We start from the raw sequence: 21,913 nt of genomic DNA on the forward strand, positions 1-21,913 counted from the left end.
AGGGTGGCTGAGGCAGGAGAATTGCTTGAACCTGGAAGGCGGAGACTGCAGTGAGCCGAGATCGTACCACGCATTCCAGCCTGGGCGACAGAGCAAGACTTGTCTAAAAAAAAAAAAAAAAAAAAAAAAAAAAGGTGCTTCAGAACTCTCACTCCTTCTCCTCTCTCCAAACCCCCTAAGGCTATGAATTAAAATAACAGACCTGATCTTTGTCTCTGAAATTCTACAGAGAAGTTTTTCCTAAGCAACATTGTCTACCGAGATGCAAATTTTCTTGAACTATTCATTTTATCTCCAAATCATTTCTGAATCCCACGGTCATTAATTTCAAATCCAGACTTGCCTTTGTATGTAATTCTATGTGGCACTTTCATTCATTTACAAGAAGTTCAGGGGCCCGCCATGATGGCGCTGGTGGGATCTGAGAAGATCCAACCAAGTGCTTCATCTGGTGTGCGGGAACTCCCATCTGCTGCTGCATAAATGAGACACCATCACAGTGGAGTTTCTAGGCTAAAAGCACAGCAGTTTCCCTACTGTGTAGGCATGATACAGGATTCCTGAACAGCAGGCAGTTGTGAGATCCTGAGCAAGCCCTCACTTGTCTGAAGCTCCGTTTCATCAGCTCTAAAACAAAGGGATTGAATTAAATGTCCTATTTTGTCCTTTCCAATTAAAAAGACTCTAAATATATATGAACCCTGCTCGGGAAGCAGGGCTCTTTTTTTGTACTGTGCTGAAACAGATTCCCCCGCCCACCCCAACCTTGCCACCAGACACTCAAGCACACAGAACCAGGGAAATAATAACAGCTCCTACTTACTAAGTGCAAAGTGCTAAGGGCCTTATATATGTCATTGCACTAAATCTTCACAATAAGTCTGTGAGGTTTCTACTAATTTTTTAGATGCCCAGAAAAGTCAAACTGAAGGCCAAAGTGAGAGCCTTGCTTCTTTGTAAGACAGGAACCTGGCCTGGATTTTTTGTTTGTTTGTTGTTTGGAGAAAGGATCTCAGTCTGTCGCCCAGGCTGGAGTGCTCACTGCAGCCTTGATCTCCTGAGCTCCAGAGATCCTCCTGCCTCAGCTTCCTGAGTACTGGAACTACAGGCTTGTACCACCATACCCCACTAATTTTTTACTTTTTGTAGAGACAGAGTCTCGCTATGTTGCCCAGGCTGGTCTCAAACTCCGGGATTACAGGCATGAGCCACCCTCCAAAGTGCTCGGAGTACAGGCATGAGCCACTGCACTAGGCCCTAGCCTAGATTACTAAAGTACCTTCTGGCTCTATAACATCCTGTGAATCTGGCTTCGTGGTCCTCTCCAGCCTTCCAAGTCAGCTACACCAGGGTGAGGGTCTGGGAACGTGGGATTCCTCCTGACATCCAAGATGTGCAGTGGCACCATCATCCTTGGATTCTACTTTTTGAATATGTTTTGTTTTAACCATGCTGGTTTTATTCATATAAAGCAGCACCCGAAGAGTTCTCCTAGAGCCCTTTAGAGCCTCCCGGACAAACAGAGCTTCTGTACACTTGATTCCAGATCTCCTCCTTGCTCTCAAAAGATCAGATCCCTCCAGAGTTTCTCTTGGGAGAGAGACTGAGCGGAGCTCCCCTCCCGTGGGTTTCCGGCCTGCATCAGGCCACTGAGCGAGGCTGAACCACAGCAGAGTGATGTGATCTCACTTTCAGGTCTGGTTTCAAAGCACATATTCAAGTTTCTGATTCTGCCACAGCCACACATTTCTGAGTCTTCATCTTCCTTCCCTGCCTTAAGCATTTCAGTCTATCCAGCCAATCTCTCTTTCTGTCTCACACACACACAGACATACACTCATACTCTCATTCATCCTCTATTTCATAGTTCAAAATAAACATCAAAATTAAGGCTGTGCCTGTCACAAGAAAGTACCTACAAAAGAAGTGAGAGCCTGCGTTTGTGAGACCGCCTGCATTCAGCGCTCTTTGGGACCATCCTCCTCTTTACAGGGCTGACGGCTGCAATAAATAGAGCTCATCAGAGACTCAGACATACTCAGAATGAGAAGCGCATACATTTAATAGAGCAGCTGTGTTGGTCTGCGTTCCTGGACGGGTGTGGGAGGAGACTGGCATTCATCCGCTGCTCTGGAAAGGCTGTGCCAACAGCACCAAAAGGAGCAAGGAAGTTCCCAGTGCCGTGGGCGGCGCCCAGCAGGCACGAGGTCCACCGACTGGACCAGTCTCCTAGCCCGCACACCAGCCACAGCCACCAAGGGGCTGCCCACCGACACTGTGTCCACCTGTGGGGCCTCCAGCCTCTTGGAAACGAGATGGGCTGTGTGGAGGATTCCCCAAAACCCTCCCACCAGAACATCCAGGAGCGGCTCCGCCTAGAGGGAGTCCTTGGAGTGGGGGGGTGCAGGACCCATCCTGGGCAACCTGCAGCTCCTCAGGGAGAAGGACACCAAGGCTTCGAGGCCACTGGAGGCCACCCCCGCCACCCCACAGGAAGGAAGAGCCTAGGCCTCCGTGTCCTTAAGGAGAAAAATTCTGCCATCCAGGCAAGGGAGCCACCACTTTACTTCCCATTGGGGCTTCACTTCCCGTGGGGCCTCTGGGTGGTATTTAGCAAATACAGAACGCTCAGTTACATCTGAATTTCAGGTAATTAACAAATACTGTGTCTATGTACATATGTCCCACATACTGCATGGGGTATACTTAAGACTAAAACGTTATTTGTTATTTATCTGAAATTTAAATAGAACTGGGCGTCTTGTTTTTGTCTTTTTTTTTTTCCTTTTTGTGGAGAACGGGGTCTCGCTATATTGCCCAGGCAGGTCTAGAGCTCCTGGGCTTAAGCTATCCTCCAGCCTCTGCCTCCCTAACAGCAGGGATTACAGGTGTGAGCCACAGTGCCTGGCCTGGGCATCTTGTTTTTATCTGGCAATTCTCCCTTCTTTACAGTCTCTGCTCTGGCCAGGCCTTCCCAGGTGAGGGTTTATTCTGTGTGCTCTCAAGCAGAAATGTGTTCATTTGAGATTCCCCTGGGATTCCTGGTGAAAAGGCAAAGGTCTCAGGCTGCATCTGTTGAAAAATATCTCTGGGGGTGCTGCCCAGAATACACATTTTATCAAGTTGTTATCTAAGTGGTTCTGATATACATTTGTATTAGCTGTCTATTGCTTCTGAACAAATTACCCTAAAAATAAAGGCTGAAAACCACCTATATTTATCATCTTATAGTTTACATGAGTGAGGACTCTGAGACTGACCTGACCTTATGATTCTGGCTGGTGGTCTTTCATGGCACTACAAACAAGCTATTTGTCTTCTCAGGCCTTCGCTGGTGCTAGGGAGTCTGCTTCCAAGCTCATCTATCTGGCCCTCAGCAGGCCTGGGGTCCTCGCTGGCCCGTGGCTGGAAACATCAGTTCTTCACCACAGGGACCTGTCTGTGGGGCTGCTCACAGCACGGCATCTGGCCTTTTCCAGGCTTAGCAATGGGAGGGAGGGAGGGAGAAAGGGAAGGGGAGAGAGGGAAAGAGAAAGAGAGAGAAGTGAGAGCGGCGGGTGAACCACAAACACAAAGCGAGCCCTCAAGAAAAACCTACTCAATGGAGGAGGGAAGAGAATTACCCAAGAGCATGAGTGGCAAGAGGCGGGAGTCCTCGGGGCCGTCTTAGAGGCTGACCGCCTCAATGCTCAGCTTTGGGAATGACTGCTAGAGACCGGTCCTTGACACACCAAAACCAAGACCACGCTGTGAAAAGATGGGATCCAGTTCTTTCTTTCCGTATTTTTCCTTGCTTCCCTCCTCCTCCCTGTCCACCCTTTGGTGATCTGAGACAATAACAACGAAGAACTATAAAGAAGTGAAGAGGAAAAAGAAATCAAAATAGCAACCTTGGGAGACGAACTGTACATTTTTAAACGCTTGCAAATGCTGTTTGGGTGGAATGAGACTGCAAATCCCATGCACATACAGTGTGTCCTAAAATGTCAGCATTCAGTGCGGCTCTTGGAGAATCTCCTGTGAGTACTAATGAAAACATGGAAGTAGGGTGACCAGTTGTCTTAGTTTAGCCAGGACTCTCCCATGTCTGGGCAAAACAATATGGTTGGTGACAAGAAGCCAATAAGTAATTGCATCAGCCACTCTGCCCCCATCTAGAGCCTGAGTGGGTCGGCCTTGTGATGGGGTGGAGAGGACACGGGCTTTGAGCGCAGGCCCAGCATGTGCCTTTAGTTGTGGCCTTAAGCTCTCGCCTCTAGAAAACAGGAACCATGCATCTGCTTGGTAGAGCTTAAATATAATCATACACAGGGGAGCGCCTTGTAAACTGGGAGTTGTCATCCGGATTTTGAAAAGAGCCCCTCCTGTCAAGGAAGCTGAGACCGAAGATATCACCCTTTGCACTTCTGCAACCAAGTCTGACATTTTCTCTTTCACACAGGCTGGCCATGCTGACCTCCTGGAAAGGTGAACACAGCCCACAAAAGCCATATTACACTCGTTTAATTTGCAATATAACCCCAAATTGATGTCTACTAATCCCTCCAGAAAATGCTAATCTCCCCAAAAGAACAGTCATCTCTATTGTATACTCAGTGAAGTTTCCGAGGAAATCTGGACAAAGTCCTGATGTAAAAGATGTGATGCATCGTTCACAGCTCTGGAGGCGTGACTCTCCCCTCCCAGGGAGGGAGCTAGCCCCCGCAGCACTCTTCCCCTTCCCCCCTCCACTGCCATTCCCCAAGGTTTGGGAGATGTTTTTTTCACTGTTTGTGAAAAAGGCAGTAATATTTAAATCCTGTTAAAGTGCTCATCCCCTCTCTTTTTTTCCTTCTGTCTTTACTAGTTCTGGGCAGTACATATGCAGGCCTGCACATTTATATGACCTGAAATCTCTAATTCAAAATGGCAATACCACTTTGATTGAACTCTCATTTTGAGATGGGCCAATTGCAAGAATGGCCATAATTTTCTTCTATAATGATGCTGTCCATCATTCTCCTCCACCCACCCCTGGGCCCCGGAGGTGAGTCTCAGGCACCCAACAAAGGCCTTGGGCTGATTATGATGCAGAGGAAAGATGGGCTCCTTCTGTTCTGTTCCCTGCACTTTGCAGCGATATGACCTTGAACCTCTCTCAGTCTCAATGGGGAGAAAGATATCTGGCTGTCCTATGGCATCAAGTGTTTGTAAGGATCAAATAAACAAAATGAGTATCACTGAAAGACCTTTCAAAACCGAGTGCCATATAAATAGAAGGTGGTTAGTTTATTCATTAGAGTCCTCCTTCCTGTTGCCACACTTCAGACCTGGCCAGCTGAGTATTCCAGTAGGATTATTATTTATATTGGTTACTGGGTGAGAATTTCTGCTCACTGACCTTGGCAAGTTTACCTAACAATTAAATTATTTAACTTTAAATGACTGGTGGTAGTTTTAAAACTTTCACAAACCTGTTGTCTCCTGCTTTTGGTTTTATCGTTCTAACGCTTGAGAGGCTGATTTTTGGCTGGCCCGACTGCAGTGGTGTTTACAACTAACTGATCACAACCAGGTACAGATGTCTTTATTCCCTCTCAACTCCCCCACTTCACTTGACAAGCCTTAAAAAAAAAAAAAAAAAAAAAGGCTAAATTTTGCCCTGCGCTTTAGGCACACTACCGTGAAGACCAGTTTCCAAAGTATGTCCTTTCCCTGACATTCAAGATGGTGCTATTTCAGTTTACACGGAATTTAGCTTTTAGGTTTTTTTGTTTTTTGTTTTTTTTAGACAGAGTTTCACTTTTGTTGCCCAGGCTGGAGCGCAATGGCACAATCTCGGCTCACCGCAACTTTCGCCTCCCGGGTTCAAGCGATTCTCCTGCCTCAGCCTCCTGAGCTTTTAGTTTTCTACCATTTCTAAACAGATATGGAATATTGTTAAAACCTACTTTTGCAATCAGCAGTTCTACCTCAATAAAATTGACTTAAAAATGAGCCAGGCTTAGCTAATCTTAAACAAGTACCATAATTAAAGAGAAGATTAGAAACACACTTTCCCGCCCTGGTTTCCCTTAGTTGCAGGCAAGCCGGTAGTTAAGACAAAAGTAAAACATTACCACCATGTCAAAAGAAATGAGGAAAGAAAAAAATAAAGGTTCACCTACAATCTTACCTGCCTGCTACCACAAGTGGATGGACTGAAAATGAAAGAACTGCTTCATTTACAGGATTCTCCTGAAAGAAAGAAAGAAAAAGGGGCCGGGCACAGTGCCTTATGCCTGTAACCCCAGCACTTTGGGAGGATGAGGTGGGTGGATCACAAGGTCAGGAAATGGAGATCATCCTGACTAACACAGTGAAACCCTGTCTCTACTAAAAACACAAAAGATTAGCCAGGTGTGGTGGCAGGCACCTGTAGTCCCATCTACTCAGGAGGCTGAAGGAGGAGAACGCTTTGAACTCGGGAGGTGGAGGTTGCAATGAGCTGAGATCACACCACTGCACTCCAGCCTGGGCGACAGAGAGAGGCTCCATCTCAAAAAAAAAAAAAAAAAAAAAAAAAAAGATGGGAGGTTTGGGTTCAAAGACTCAACCTTATCCTACAGCACTTTTTCATCTTTTCAGGGCATTTGGGGAGTGGGAGTTAAGTTCAGTACCTTGTATAATAGCTCTCAGCAAATTCTTGATGGGGCTAGGCAAAGATGTTGTGACGGTTAATTTTTCATGTCAATTTGGCTGGGCCAGAGTGCCCAGATATTTGGTCAAACATTATTGTGGGTGTTCCTGGTGAGGGTGTTTTTAGATGACATTAGCATTTAAATTGGTTGACTTTCAGTAAAGCAGATGGCCCTCCATAACGTCTGCTAAGCCTCACCAATCATCTGAAGGCCTGAATAGAACAGAAGGCTGACCGCTCCTGAGCAACAAGGAATCTGCTGGCAAACAGCCATCAGATCTCAACTGCGACATTAGCTCTTCACTGGGTCTTCAGCTGCTGGCCCACCCTGTAAAATTTTGGACTTACCAGCCTCCATCACATGGGCCACCTCCTTAAAATCAACTTCTCTCTCTCTCTGCACATCCTATTTGTTTCTGTTTCTTTGGGGAACCCTGACTAGCAGAGATGTAAAGCAAGAAGAACTTTACACAACAGGATAAGGGTCTTTGAGCTGGCCGGGCGTGGTGGTTCACACCTGTAATTCAAGCACTTTGGAGGCCAAGACGGGTGGATCACCTGAGGTCAGGAGTTCAAGACCAGCCTGACCAACAAGGTGAAACCCTGTCTTTAAAAAAAAGAAAAAGAAAAAGAAAGAAAGTCTTGGCTGGGCGCGGTGGCTCACACCTGTAATCCCAGCACTTTGGGAGGCCGAGGCAGGTGGATCACGAGGTCAAGAGATCGAGACCATCCTGGTCAACACGGTGAAACCCCGTCTCTACTAAAAATACAAAAAATTAGCTGGGCATGGTGGTGCGTGCCTGTAATCCCAGCTACTCAGGAGGCTGAGGCAGGAGAATTGCCTGAACCCAGGAGGCGGAGGTTGCGGTGAGCCGAGATCACGCCATTGCACTCCAGCCTGGGTAACAAGAGCGAAACTCCGTCTCAAAAAAAAAAAAAAAAAAAAAGAAAGAAAGTCTTTGAGCCATTTCCCTCCTCCACAGCAAACTCACACACAGACATGACTTTTAGGCTGAGACAGGAGCTTTCACTATTTCAAGGACATTGACCAGTGGAGTGCCTGTTGGAAGTCTGCAGCTCTGTCCTGCTGGAAGCCAGAAAGCTGGATTGAGTCCCCTTCCCACTGCTTACTGGCTGCAGGGGCCCAGTTGAGTCACTCAATTTCTTTCAGCCTCAGTTTCCTCATCTGACAAAACCGAAAGCTCTTTGTAAACACTGCTATAGAATTTCTGATCGTATTTTTACTTACCATACTTCTTTTTATTTTTTTGAGACAGAGTCTTGCTCTGTCTCCCAGGCTGGATCGCAGTGGCACAATCTTGGCTCACTGCAACCTCCAACTCCCGGGTTCAAGCGATTCTCTTGCCTCAGCCTCCCAAGTAGCTGGGATTACAGGCGTGAGCCACCATGCCTGGCTAATTTTTTTGTATTTTTAGTAGAGATGGGGGTTCACCAGGTTGGTCAGGCTGGTCTCGAACTCCTGACCTTGTGATCTGTCCGCCTCCGCCTCCCAAAGTGCTGTTATTACAGGCATGTGCCACCATGCCCAGCTGTTACCATATTTCTTAAAGCAGTAGTAATAGCTAACATTAGAGGACTTTATATTTGCCAGGCTTTGTGCCAAGAAGATACATTATCCCATTTTAATCTGTCCAACGATCCCATGAGGTGCATAGTACCATGTCTCCACTTTACAAATGAAGAAACTGAGGTAGGGAGAAGTTAAGCTGCCTGCTGAGGTCACACTGCTAGGATGCAGCAGAGCTAAGGTCTACACCTGGTCTGTCAGAATTAGGGAGCGTTCTTCCTAGTGATTAGCTCTGTAACTGCAGACAGTTATTTAACCACTTTAAGTTCTGATATTCTTGTATGTGCCATGGGATACCTGCCCATCTCCTAGGCCTGTTGTGAGAATTCAGGGGATGACATTTGGGAGTGACGTCTAGCACACTGTGTGGTGTGCACTCAAAGAGTGAGATAGGAATTTCTATTATAGGCACTTGGCATGCACTGAATGTTTGTGGCCTCCCCAGAATTCCTACATTAAAATCCTAACCTCCAGTGTGATAGTATTAGGAGGCAGGGCCTTTGGGAGGTGCTCATCCATGGCATTAGTCCCCTTATAAAAAGACACAGGAGGCTGGGTGCGGTGGCTCACACCTGTAATCCTAGCACTTTGGGAGGCCGAGGTGGGCAGATCACGAGGTCAGGATATCAAGACCATCCTGGCTAACACGGTGAAATCTTGTCTCTACTTAAAATACAAAAAAAAAAAAAAAGCTGGGCATGGTGGTGCATGCCTGTAGTCCTAGCTACTCAGGAGAATCACTTGAACCCGGGAGTTGGATGTTGTGGTGAGTCGAGATCGCACCACTGCACTCCAGCCTGGGTGACAGAGCCAGACTCTGTCTCAAAAAAAAAAAAGACACAGGAGCTTGCTCTCTCTTCTCTCTCTGCCAAGTGAGGACACAGCAATAAGACACCCTGCTGTAAACCAGGAATAGGGCCCGCACTAGACACCAGATTTGCAGGCACCTTCACCTGGGACTTTTCAGTCTCACGAACTGTGAAAAAGTTAACAACGAAATTTCTGTTGTCTAAGTCAGCGGTTTCCAACCTTTTTGGCACTAGGGACCAGTTTTGTGGAAGACAATTTTTCCACAGACTGGTGGTGGTATTAAAGGCTCATAAGGAGCAGGCAACCTAGATCCTTCACATGCACAGCTCACAATGGGGTTTGCGCTCCTATGATCTGACAGGAGGCGGGGCTCACTGAGGTGCTGCAGGGCAGGTCCCAGCAGGCCATGGACCAGCAGCAGTCCGCGGCCCAAGGGCTAAGCAACCCAGTCTGGAGTATATGCGTTATAGCTGCCCGGGTTAAGACCATGTCCCGTGTCCCAAAACAGCAGTCCCTTTACAGAGGGTAATTTCATCCCATGTGCCAACAGGAAAGCAGCCAGGTTTGCTGGAAATTCATGACTACTCTGCCATAGTTAACAAAACCTTGTTTTAGAAAATATTTTTCATGAAAAGAGTAGATGAATTTGAACAAATGTTTAATGTTGTCTTTTGTGCAGTAAATACCTTCTTCTTGAATATATTTATGAGAAGGTTATAGAGTCTAAACTGCTCTATAATTCAGTTTTTGACATATCAAACAATCCTTAAAATGCTGATGAAATATATCTCATACTTTTAATTTTTAATTTTATTTATTTGAGACAGAGTCTCTGTTGCCCAGGCTGGAGCTGAGTGGCACAATCTTGGCTCACTGCAACCTTTGCCTCCCAGGTTCAAGTGATCCTCATGCCTCAGCCTCCCGAGTAGCTGGGATTACAGGCATGTGCCACCACACCCTGCTAATATCTCATACCTTTAAAATACAGCTGTAAGGTTATCGTCTTAGTTTGTTAGGGCTGCAATAACAAAGTGCACAGACTGTGTGAACCAAAAGCTAACTGCACCTCTCCCATCTTCTAAGAAAATCACACCGGTACCGAGAGAGGAAAGCACACAAAGCCAGGAGCAGCTACGGAACCAGTAACAGCAAGCGGTTACTTAGCCAGCAAAGCACACCATGAAGGAAGGAGAGAGAACTTTAGAACTTGTGGAAGGACAGATGGGCCTCAGGATCCTGATACATGGGGTATGGATGGGAGAGGGAAGAAAAGATGGCCCCAGAGAGAATTCCTGTTTCCCCAGCTTCACTCTCCTTTCCCCTCCTTTTCCCTTGACCTCCCCCAGTCAAGCCACATGGCCATTTCTGAGTCACAGATGCCACCTCCAATCATCCCAGCAATGGATCCTTGTCAGCTTTGGCGCTTTAATGTTGGGGCTCACATCCGCTCCTTCATTCAATAGTGAAAATCTGAGGACATTAGGGTGAGCCCTTTTCTTTCACATCTGTGTCCAAATTTCTCTACATCTCCCTTCCCTCCCCACCTTCACCTCCCTCTCTCCTTCCATTAGTCTTGATGAAGAGGTGACTTTTTTCCACAATCAATCTGCCCGTGCTCAGGTTCCCATTCCTTCCCTCCAGGATGCTCCACTCCTCGTTCCATCAGTTATCCACCCCCTAGTCACCCGCGCTCATCTTCAACCACAAGCTCCCCTCCCCAGGCACTTCTACAAGCCTCTCCACCCTCTCTCCTATTTCACACCAAACTTTAGGAAATAAGCTACTATTCCTTTTCCACTGTTTTGCCCCACTCTCCATTCATGTCTACTCATTTTTGTATTTCCTGTAAAAGAACCTGGTGCTCATATTGCAGGTGCTTGAGGAAAGACAGGTGGATTAATTATGGAATGGGATAGTCAAATATTCCCAAGCAATAAGTGCAAGGATGGTGCAAGATGCAAAGAAGATGCCGTTCTTGTATTTTTTTTTTTTAGACGGAGTCTTGCTCTGTCGCCAGGCTGGAGTTCAGTGGGGCAATCTTGGCTCACTGCAACCTTTGCCTCCTGGGTTCAAGAGATTCTTCTGCCTCAGCGTCCTGAGTAGCTGGGACCACAGGCGCGTGCCACCACGCCCGGCTAATTTTTGTATTTTTAGTAGAGATGGGGTTTCATCATTTTAGCCAGGATGGTCTCGATGTCTTGACCTTGTGATCCGCCCACCTCGGCCTCCCAAAGTGGTGGGATTACAGGCATGAGCCACTATGCCGGGTCCCGTTCTTGCCTTAAAGGAGGCGGCCATGGAATTTGCCAGATAAAATAGACACACAAAAAAGTCAATAAAGCTACACTGTAGACAAACAGAACAGTCTTTAAAATGTAGGCATCTGGAGAGAGGCCCCCGGGGACTGGAGTAACAGCTTCCTGTCCGCCTAGTGCTTACGTGAATGCAGATAAAGTCATAGGTAAGTCGTAGTACAGTGCAAGGACCAACCCTGGGCCACAACTGGGACTTACATAAAATGATGCCTGTGGTGAGCATCTGGGATCCTCTCTTGTTCAACTGGACAGTGTTCCTGGAGGGAGGAAGCATTAGTGGACAAACGGGTCGGTGCCGTGGACAGCTCAGCTCAGTGTGAGTCAGTGTGGAGTACCCAGGGGTTCCTGAGTACTTGAGTGATGGAAGCCGGAACCCGTTCCTGGCTTTCCCTGGCTGGGTGCCCCTCTCTCCAGCTATAAACAGAGGGGTGATGTTCTGAAGACATGAAGTTGTCAGCAGCAATTTCTGGGTGATTTTCCGCAGTCTGCTCACTGTCTTTGTAACCATCAGGGCTGCGCCTCTCCAGGCGGCAGCAGCTGCACTTCCCACTCCGATCAGTGCCGGCAGCTGAGAGGAAGTATTGGCGGGCTGTGACTGCTGAGCCTTCCCCTGAGGCTTGGGCTTGGAGGGAGCCCTGTCCCAGGGGCCAGGCTTTGTGAGACCTTGGCACCCTGGAAGCCCAATGCTAAATGCTGCCTGATCCTCCACAACAGAGCTTCTCATGGGCTGGGCTGCTTTCATTCAGGTCCTGGAGCTCCCAGAGACCAAAACAGCATTTACAGCCTGCCTGGGAAGATCTACAACCCTAAATTATTTTAGGGACAATGAAATCAGAGTACTGAGCTGAGGAGTTGTTTCATTTGATAGGTCGCAGGAATCAAAGGAAAACAGTTGCAAAACCAGGTCGCTCCTCTATGCTCCAGTAAAGAGTAATAATAATTGGTATCAAATACCTGGCATGTCCCAGGCTCTGTCCTATAGTAGCCACTCCCTTCAGGAACTAGCTCCTCTACATAACGATGGGCAGCTGGTACCCAGAGCACCCGGCACATGGCCTGACCTGCCAGATGCAGATAAGGAGAGATGGTGAATCCTTGTCTCGGTTCACCTTCTGTGAAGAGAAAGTGTGAGGGGAGAAGATAGATAAGATATGGTCCAGGATTAGCTAGGGCCTGAAAGGAAGCCAGCCTGGGAGACCGAGGGGAGTGGATCCATAGTCTATCTCCACCCCCTGCCATGTAGTGTGAGCTGAGAACCCTGCTCATGCAGAGATGGAGTAGATCTGCAGACAGCTGCTGTAAGCAAACGTAGCTAGCAGTCCAGGAGCCCCATTTATTCATTTCAAATGCAGTATGCTACAGAGAAGGGGAAAAAAGGAATCAAGCCATTTGTCAACCATAAGAAATATCCACAGGAACTCACATTTCCATCCAGATTTCAAGTTGGCATTTGGCTCTGACATCCATCTTACTGTTCAAGAACCCTAAGACCTCCGTGGGTGAACATAACAAATGTCACCACCAGGCCAGGAGTGGTGGCTCATGCCTGTAATCCCAGCACTCTGGGAGGCCGAGGCAGGTGGATCACCTGAGGTCAGGGGCTCTAGACCAGATTGACCAACATGGCCAAACCCCGATTGTACTAAAAATATAAAAATCAGCCAGGTGTAGTGGCACACACCTGTAATGCCAGCTACTCGGGAGGTTGAGGCATGAGAATCACTTGAATCTGGGAGGCGGAGGTGGCAGTGAGCTGAGATCAGAGAGGAAACTCTGTCTCAAAATAAATTTTAAAAATTAAAAAACCCAAATGTCACCACCACCACTATCATCATCCCTGTCTCACAGGCGAAAAAACAAACTCAGACTGAGGGACCTGGCTCAGAAGGCACAGCCAGTCAGCAGCAGAGGCAGGAGCGCAGCCTTTTCCCTCTGGCTTCTGTTAGTCTGGAAAGTCCCCACCAAGTAATGCTGAGGCAGATTTTCAATCAGGAGAGAGACAGGGTGACCTGAGGGGGTCTGTGTGGCCACGCTCCTAATCATGATCAATACTTAGCATGGATTGTTTCAAAAGATGGTAGCAAAATATTCTGAGGACTCATGGATGAATCAGAGTCCAGGGAAATGTCCTGTGGTTGGAGAAGTGTTTCTGGGAGAATCACACACGAGCTCCTGACCAGGGGCGGCTAAACAGGAAAACCCTGGGCTCTTTCTTTATAGAATCCCACTCTTGTTGCCAGGAACCTCATGGGAGTATGGGAAAGGATGCTTTTTTGTTGTTATTGCAGAATAACAGTTAATTTTTCAAGACTATTTGGAAAGTTATGCCTGTGCTCTGGAGACACTGGTAAAAAAATAAAGTCATAGATTCCCCTCCAGCTTTTTACCAATAATTACCAAAACCTACTACTAATAACCTTCACCCTTTCTGTGTGTGTCTCTCTCTCTCTCTCTCTCTCTCTCTCACACACACACACACACACACCCCTCCCTTTGCTCCTCTGCTCATATTTCACAGGACTAGACAGAGATTTTATCTAAATGCATAGCTCTGAACTGCTAAGTGGCAGGAGTAGCTTGGGTACTATGATATCCCTGATCACATTAGGTAAGATCAATGAGAAAGTACTTCTATCACATTATTTTTTTTGAAATAGAGTCTCCCTCTGTTGCCCAGGCTGGTGTGCAGCAGCGAGATCTCGTCTCACTGAAACCTCCACCTCCTGGATTCAAGAGATTCTTCTCCATCAACCTCCCAAGTAGCTGGGATTACAAACTCATGCCACCATGCCTGGCTAATTTCTGTGTTTTTTAATGGAGACGGGGGTTTCACCATGTTGGCTAGGCTGGTCTTGAATTCTTTTTTTTTTTTTTTTTTTTTTGAGACGGAGTTTCGCTCTTGTTACCCAGGCTGGAGTGCAATGGCGCAATCTCGGCTCACCGCAACCTCCGCCTCCTAGGTTCAGGCAATTCTTCTGCCTCAGCCTCCTGAGTAGCTGGGATTACAGGCATGCGCCACCATGCCCAGCTAATTTTTTGTATTTTTAGTAGAGACGGGGTTTCACCATGTTGACCAGGATGGTCTCGATCTCTTGACCTCGTGATCCACCCGCCTCGGCCTCCCAAAGTGCTGGGATTACAGGCTTGAGCCACCGCGCCCGGCCAGTCTTGAATTCTTGACCTTAAGCGATCCACCTGCCTCAGCCTTTCAAATTACTGGAATTACATGCATGAGCACCATGTCCAGCCGGCACTTCTATTAATTTTTGAGTCTGAAGCCCCCCCATACGCAGCCCCAACATTTAACCTGGCTTCTTATATATAAATTGGTGATTTAATTCTCCTACAACTGCAGCTGATCATATGTCAATCATCAAAGCTGCCTTTAAGATCAACTTACAACTCACCTCTGGGAACATGAAGTGAATGTGAGGCAAGTATGTGTCCTATACTGGCCTCTCTCTTCACTTTCTGCCACCACATATAAGCAGTACCCAAGTGTCAGATTTTCCTGAAGTCTGGGTAACTAAAGGGAAATACAACAGAAAAGGAAAAATATTAAAACTCCACTCTGAATGTGGCTTTCCCCACAATCCAAGAGAAAAGCAACAAGAAAGCATCTTCAGTTTTAAAACTTTTTTTTTTTTTTTTTTTTTTTTTTTGTGCTCTGTCACCAAGGTTGGAGTGCAGTGGCGCTATCACAGCTGACTGCTGCCTCATTGCCTGGGCTCAAGCAATCCCCCTACCTCAGCCTCTTGAGTAGCTGGGATTATAGGTATGTGCCACCACACCAGATTAATTTTTTGACATTCATTTTTAGTAGAGACAAGGTCTCACTACATTGTCCAGTCTGGTCTCAAATGATCCTTTTGCCTTGGCCTCCCAAAATACTGGGATTACAACAAGCATGAGCTACGGCACCTGACCAGTTTTAAAACTTGCTCTCCTGGCCAGGTGCAGTGGTTCATGCCTGTAATCCCAGCACTTTGGGAGACTGAGGCAGGAGAATCGCTTGAGCCCAGAAGTTCAAGACCAGCTTAGGCAATGTAGCAAGACCCATTTTTTTTTGTTTTAATAAATTTTTAAAAACAAGAAAACAACCAAAAAGCAACAACAACAACAACAAAAGCACTTGCTCGGCAAACCTCACTGCCCAAGTATCTCTCCTAATACATGCTGCAACTCTCCCTCCACTTCTCAGGGACCCCCATAATCATGGGGGCTATTCTCACTAAATAATCCCTCGATAGGGGGATGGAGAGGTGTAGGCTTGAACACTTTCTGGGTGCTAAGAAGTGGATTTCCTCATTTGTTACATTTAAATCAAACCACTCCCACAACAGGTTTTATAGCTTCTTCACTTTTACTTTCTGAGTTTCATAATGCTTACTTTTGTAGTTTGATAACTTAAGATCTCCACAGTATGATCAGCAACTAACACTATTCTAGAAAGCTTCTAAATCAACTGTTAAGATGATCTGCTGGGTGGACAAAACGCAAACTTAAAACGCAGACCACTTCCTGGGAAGATAATGATTGAGAAGCATCTTAAGAGTAGGGTTTGATGAGCTGAAAGGTTTGAATGCTCTACCAGTTAGGATCTGATCCACTGCAAGGGAGAGAAACCCAGCCCTAAACCAGCAGAACACAGTTAACTAGGTTAGGTAACTAGGAAGTCCAGGGGCTGCAAAAGCTTTAGACATAGCTGGCTTCAGACACTCAAAAGTAATTCTCTGTTTGCTTCTAGACTTTGCTTTCCTGTCTTGACTTTTACTCTTGGGCAGCTCAAAACTGACTTTATTGCCGGTACTAGCTACCCCAGTAAAGAAGGGCCTCTTATCTAGGGGGGGATCCCGTGGGTTAGACTGGGTCAGGAAACCCAAGTCTCTCCTGAACTTGGCGGGCTACTGGGAGTAGCATGATAAAAAGTTCGGAACTCTAGGTTAGAAGTATGCTCTGCTGCCACTGCCTGCACAGATAAGTGTAGAGAGATATTGAAGATGGGGAGACTATTAGCGGAGCATCAATTAGAGGTAGTGAGGCCCAATCTGAGGCGATGGCAGTAAAGATGGAAAGTGGGAGAAGACTGTGAGAGAACCCATCACAGGTACATCAGTGTATGATATGCTGATTTCAGGTGCAGCAGAAGAAACTAGAAATGCTAAAAGAATGGTGATGCCATTAGTAAAACAAGAATGAGGCAGAAGTCTATTTTTGCAGAAATTTTGCTAAGACATGCTCTTGGTTGGGCAAGCAAAGGAAGACGTCAGGTACGCAGCCGAAGGGGAGAGGTCAGACTTAAAAGAGGAGTCGGAGCCAGAGGTCCAGAGAGGGGGGCTCTACAATAAGCTTGTAGTTGGAATCATGGAAATTGCAAGATCTATGTGTATAGAGATAAGCGGTCAAAAGACAGAGCCCCAAGGAATTGTGATTTAAGCTGAGAAGGCCGAGAAGGAAAAGGAATGAAGGATGGTGACTGAGGCGCAACCAGATGCTGGGTGGACAGAGAAAGTCAGATCTACTTAAGTCAAATATGAGGAAAGTTCCAGCATCAAAAGGAAAAAGAAATAGACCCCCATGTTCAATAATATTTCCAATATTGGTTCTATACTCACATTCCTTATTCCTTTTCACAAGTGAACTCACAAACTAAGTCCAATGAGCAGTTATTGAGGCTAAAAGATGTACTGCTTTCTGAACACCAGTGGCTTCCATCCTAAGTTGTATTCATTTGAGACCTGAGTTCCTTATTATTAGTGACAACATATTGATGTGGGGGTCTTCTCTCATTTTTTAGAACAAGAGCCAGGTATTAAAACAGCTGCCCAAGTACCACGGTGCAAAGATGGCACTGCTGCAGAACGCCGTTGACCAGCAGGCAGCATCACTCTGTTGACTTGGGGGCAGATGTATAAAATCTAATCCTGGCACATGAAAGGCAGGTTGGAAGTCTCAGTGTATAAAGTACAAAAACGGCAGCTATATGACCATCAACCTGTTTGCGAACTGTTCCTGAAGTCAAAGCAGAAGACATTTCAAGATTTCACCTTTAAGTGTTCTGTTTTTCCCAATTATTCCTTGAATTTTGGTATTCCCAGAGGTTTTTCCCCATTTGGGGTGCTCTATCCTCCCTCTCTTCTGCCCTCCAACCTATATACCTTCTCCCTTAGTATCCATGTGGAATTGATTCCAGGACCCCCACAGATACCAAAATCCACAGATGTTCAAGTCCTTTATGTAAAATAGTGTAGTATTTGCATAGAATCTACACACATCCTCCCATATACTTTTTTATTCAACTGAATTTTTTTTTTAAATCTTCAACTCTTAATTTCAGTACATGTGCAGGATGTGCAGGTTTGTTGCATAGGTAAACGTGTGCCATGGTGGTTTGCTGCACAGATCAACGCATCCCTTAGGTATTAAGGCCCAGCATCCATTTGCTATGTGCTCGCCCTCTGCACCCACCCCCAACTCCCGTGTAGTTTAGATCATCTCTAGATTACTTATAATACCTAATACAATGTAAATGTTATGTAAATAGCTGTTATACTGTCTTGTGTAGGGAACAATGACAAGAAAAGATCTGTCCATGTTCAGTACACACACACACCCATCCATTTTTTTTTTCTGAATATTTTCAATCTGCATTTGGTTGAAACCCACGGAACTCGCATAAGCAGAGGGCCGCTGGTGTTTAGCTGCCTATTGCATACATGTAACCAGGGTCGCAGCGTGTGGCCACTCAGGCTGGGTACAGCGAAGAGCAACACTGAAAGGGACACCACATTGCAGACATCATTATTGTTTATCTATAAGAGTACTGAAGTTAAAAAAAAAATTAAAATTGTAGCTGTTGATTCCAAACTTGCGTGATTTATATACAGGACAATTTTCTGGCAGATGAAAGTAAAGTCTCTAGTTCTAATAAAATTAGTGTTATTACAACTCTTTTAAATAAAAGTGTTTTAAAGAAAAAGGACGCTGACCTGCACAAGGGTAGGATGAGGCCCGTAGAGGCCCTGGCTCCATCAGGATGCTCCTCAGGCGCCTGCACAACTTACGGGATCTGGCTTAGTCTAGCTCCACAGTGGTTCTCCATTCCTTCCTCTCCATTCCTACTGCCATTGCCAGAATTCAGACACTACTCCTCAACATCTCTTACCTGTTCATTCTTCCTTCCTGATCTCTTTCCCTCAAGTTTTCCCTTCTCCAACCCACTCTCCAAATTTGCTGTCAGAATAATCTTTCTAAAATGATTTTGCCAAGTGGCTTCGACGCTTAAAGGATTGAAATATCCTCGCATTACCTCCAGAACCCATCTGCGCTCCTGAATACACAACGTGGACTCCACATGTCCTTGCCCTGCCCTCCCGCCTACCCATATGCCCTATGTGCGAGCCACATCAAAATCATATTTGATACTGTTGCATGTGTTTGCCTAGAACACCTGGCAGGCTGTCCAGTGGATTTCCATTCATCTTTCAACAATTGACTTAATGGTCCCCTCATGAAATCTTCCCTGACCAACTGAGGCAGAAGCTACCATACCCTCCTTTGCACTGCCACGGTAGCTAGCTAATGCCTTTATTGCATTTCTCTGGGTTGCAATTATTTTTTGCATATGCTTCTCTTATTAAGGATGTGAGAGCTGCTTATGGGTATGGAATGCATCTTATTATTTGTCCCTAATATCTATAAGAGTACTGATGCGTACCCATGTGTACCCCTGATACCTAGCACAGTACCTATCAGCTAAATTAAAGGAATGAATAGATGGGTTGAATGTTCAGAAAAGTCACTGAGGGTGAATTTGAAAATGAGAGAAGAGAATTAAAATGTGTTGAGGATTTTAAGTTCCGGGATACATGTGTGGGATGTACAGGTTTGTTACACAGGTAAGCATGTGCTGTGGTGGTCCACTGCACCTATCAACCCATCACCTAAATATTAAGCCCAGCATGCATCAGCTATTTATCCTGATGCTCCCCCTCCCTGCTGTTGAGGATCTTTTATGTCAGGTGTTGTTCCAGACTCTCTACACATAGGTCCTCAGTTTCAACTGTGGAGAAACTTTAACAGCAACGAGCCATATTTCATTTGCTGTCCACTTCACAGTATTTTGAGGAGTCTCTGGGAACTTCTTTGGTAAGTGCTGCTCTCACCCTCTATGGCCTTCGCTAGTCTGCTGCATTGGGAGCTTCGTGTTTTCAAAAGGGGACTATTTCTTTGGTTTTGCTTTTGGTATTGCACTCTGCTGGGAAGTATCAAACCAGTAATGCCCTATGCCTCATTAAAGACTTGCAGGATTTTTGTCGTTGTTGATAAGAGCATCCTCTCAATTATTTTCCCCTGTGGCTTCTCTCTTCCTATATGAAGGTGGAGTCTAAAAGAGGTAGTGAAGACATCTGTTTGGAACATAAAAGTAAGTGACAGGAGACTGCTTCCTTAAGTATGGTTCCCATACATTATCTAGTTTAACCATCACCACAATGTTATCCAGTAGATGTTCTCATTTTACAGAAACGGAAAGTAACATGCAGAGTTTAACTTGCCCAAGGACATACAGGTAGATTACGTGGTAATCAAGTGAGCTGTTTTCTCCTAAAGCTTGGGCGGGTAAAGGGAAGGTGGTCAGATTTAGAACTGAACTGGAGCTTCTAACAGGGAACACTGTTATTACCAGCCAGACTCTACCTCTCCTGTTCCTTGGACCCTCAGGTTAACAACCAGACATTTCACAGAGAAAGAGAGTAACAGGCGGTGGGTGTCAGACATGTGCTTGAGAGTAAAAGGAGTTTTAAACAACAGAATTAAAAAAAAAATCATCCACTGCAGTGGCTTACACCTGTAATCCTAGCACTTTGAGAGGCCGAGGTGGGATGACTGCTTGAGCCCAGGAGTTCAAAACCAGCCTGGGCAACATAGTGAGACCCTGTCTCTATGAAGAGAATTTTTAAAAAATTAGCCAGGCACAGTGGCATGTCCTTTATAGTCCCAGCTACTGGGAGGCTGAGGCAGGAGGACCACTTGAGCCCAGGAGGTCGAGACTGCAGTGAGCTATGATCATGCCACTGCACTCTAGCCTGGGCAACAGAGTGAAACACCGCCTCAAAAAAAAAAAAGAAAAAGAAAAAGAAAGAAAGCAAATCCTAGTAACAAGATTTAGAAAGAAAATACCTATTTTAAAAGTACATGATTATACCTACATTCATAAATGTCACTGAAATCCAAAGATATTCTCTAGTTAAACATTTATTACTTGTGGGAGTGTGAAACTTGTTTTTCCTGTTTTTTGCGCTTTAAGAAACCAGTCCTTTGTTCCAAGTGAATTATATGCCACGAGATTATTTACACTTGTTCTAAACACAAGTGTAAAGGTTCTCATCTAAGCTTTGGATAAAAAAATAGTAATTTGTATTTGCAGCACCTCAATACATTGCTGTACTGTGCATGCAGCACGAGCAGGTTTTCAGGACACAATCCTTAGAAGAACAACGTTGAGTAGTGAATATAGATACGTGAGATTGTTTGTACTGTATACATAAAACTCTGGCAATGATTTGCCAACCATGAGCCAACACGAGCACCTGGAACTCACACCGTTAATGCCTGGACTTCAGTAGATTTACAAATCTGAGTTAAAGTTAACTTTTAAAAAATTACTCAAGGCCAGGTATGGTAGCTTATCACTCTTATCTCAGCAATTTGGGAGGCCAAAGCAGGAGGATTGTTTGAGCTCAAGAGTTTGAGACCAGCTTAGGCAACATGGCCAAAACCCATCTCTACAAAAAATACAAAATTAGTTGGGCACAGTGGTACATGCCTGTAATTCCAGGTACTCAGGAGGCTGAGGTGGGAATATCGCTTAAGCCTGGGAGGTAGAGGTTGCAGTGAGCCAAGGTCACACCACTACACTCCAGGCTGGGTGACAAAGAGTGACTCTGCCTCAAACAAATAAAAACAAAAAACCCAAAAGTATTTAAAAGCACTGACCCATCAAAAGACTGTCAGTGGTACAGTTCATTAGTGCTAATAACCCGAAAAGAATTTGTTGAATACTGAAACACTTAAGCCAATCTAGGCCAGCTTTTTTTTTTTTTTTGAGACAGAGTCTCACTCTGTTGCCCAGGCTGGACTGCAGTGGCACCATCTCAGCTCACTCCGACCTCTGCCTCCTGGGTTCAAACAATTCTTCTGCCTCAGGCTCCTGAGTAGGCAGGAGCTACAGGCTTGTGACATCATGCCCAGCTAATTTTTGTATTTTTAGTAGAGACGGGGTTTCACTATGTTGGACAGGCTGGTCTTGAATTCCTGACCTCATGATCCACCCGCCTAGGCCTCCCAAAGTGCTATTACAGGCATGAGCCACTGCACCTGGCCTTAGGCCAGCTCTTCTACAAAAATCTTAATTTTGCTTTGCGAGGAAGAAATGTCATTGTTTCAATCTTGTGAAAATGGAAAAATGTGAATTAATTCTTCACCAAAATGTTACAGTATTATAGGTAATATATAAAGATCTTGAAAAATTAAGACCACCTA

General features: G+C 45.7%; 1 pseudogene; it reads right to left on the reverse strand.

Moving 5' to 3' along the window:
- Positions 1–1,195: 1,195 nt before the first annotated feature.
- LOC116527699 lies at positions 1,196–18,677 on the reverse strand (annotated as a pseudogene).
- Positions 18,678–21,913: the final 3,236 nt, after the last annotated feature.

The sequence above is a fragment of the Sapajus apella genome, unplaced genomic scaffold, assembly GCF_009761245.1.
Source record: "Sapajus apella isolate SASKATOON/1434 unplaced genomic scaffold, GSC_monkey_1.0 scaffold55, whole genome shotgun sequence".
NCBI lineage: Eukaryota > Metazoa > Chordata > Mammalia > Primates > Cebidae > Sapajus > Sapajus apella.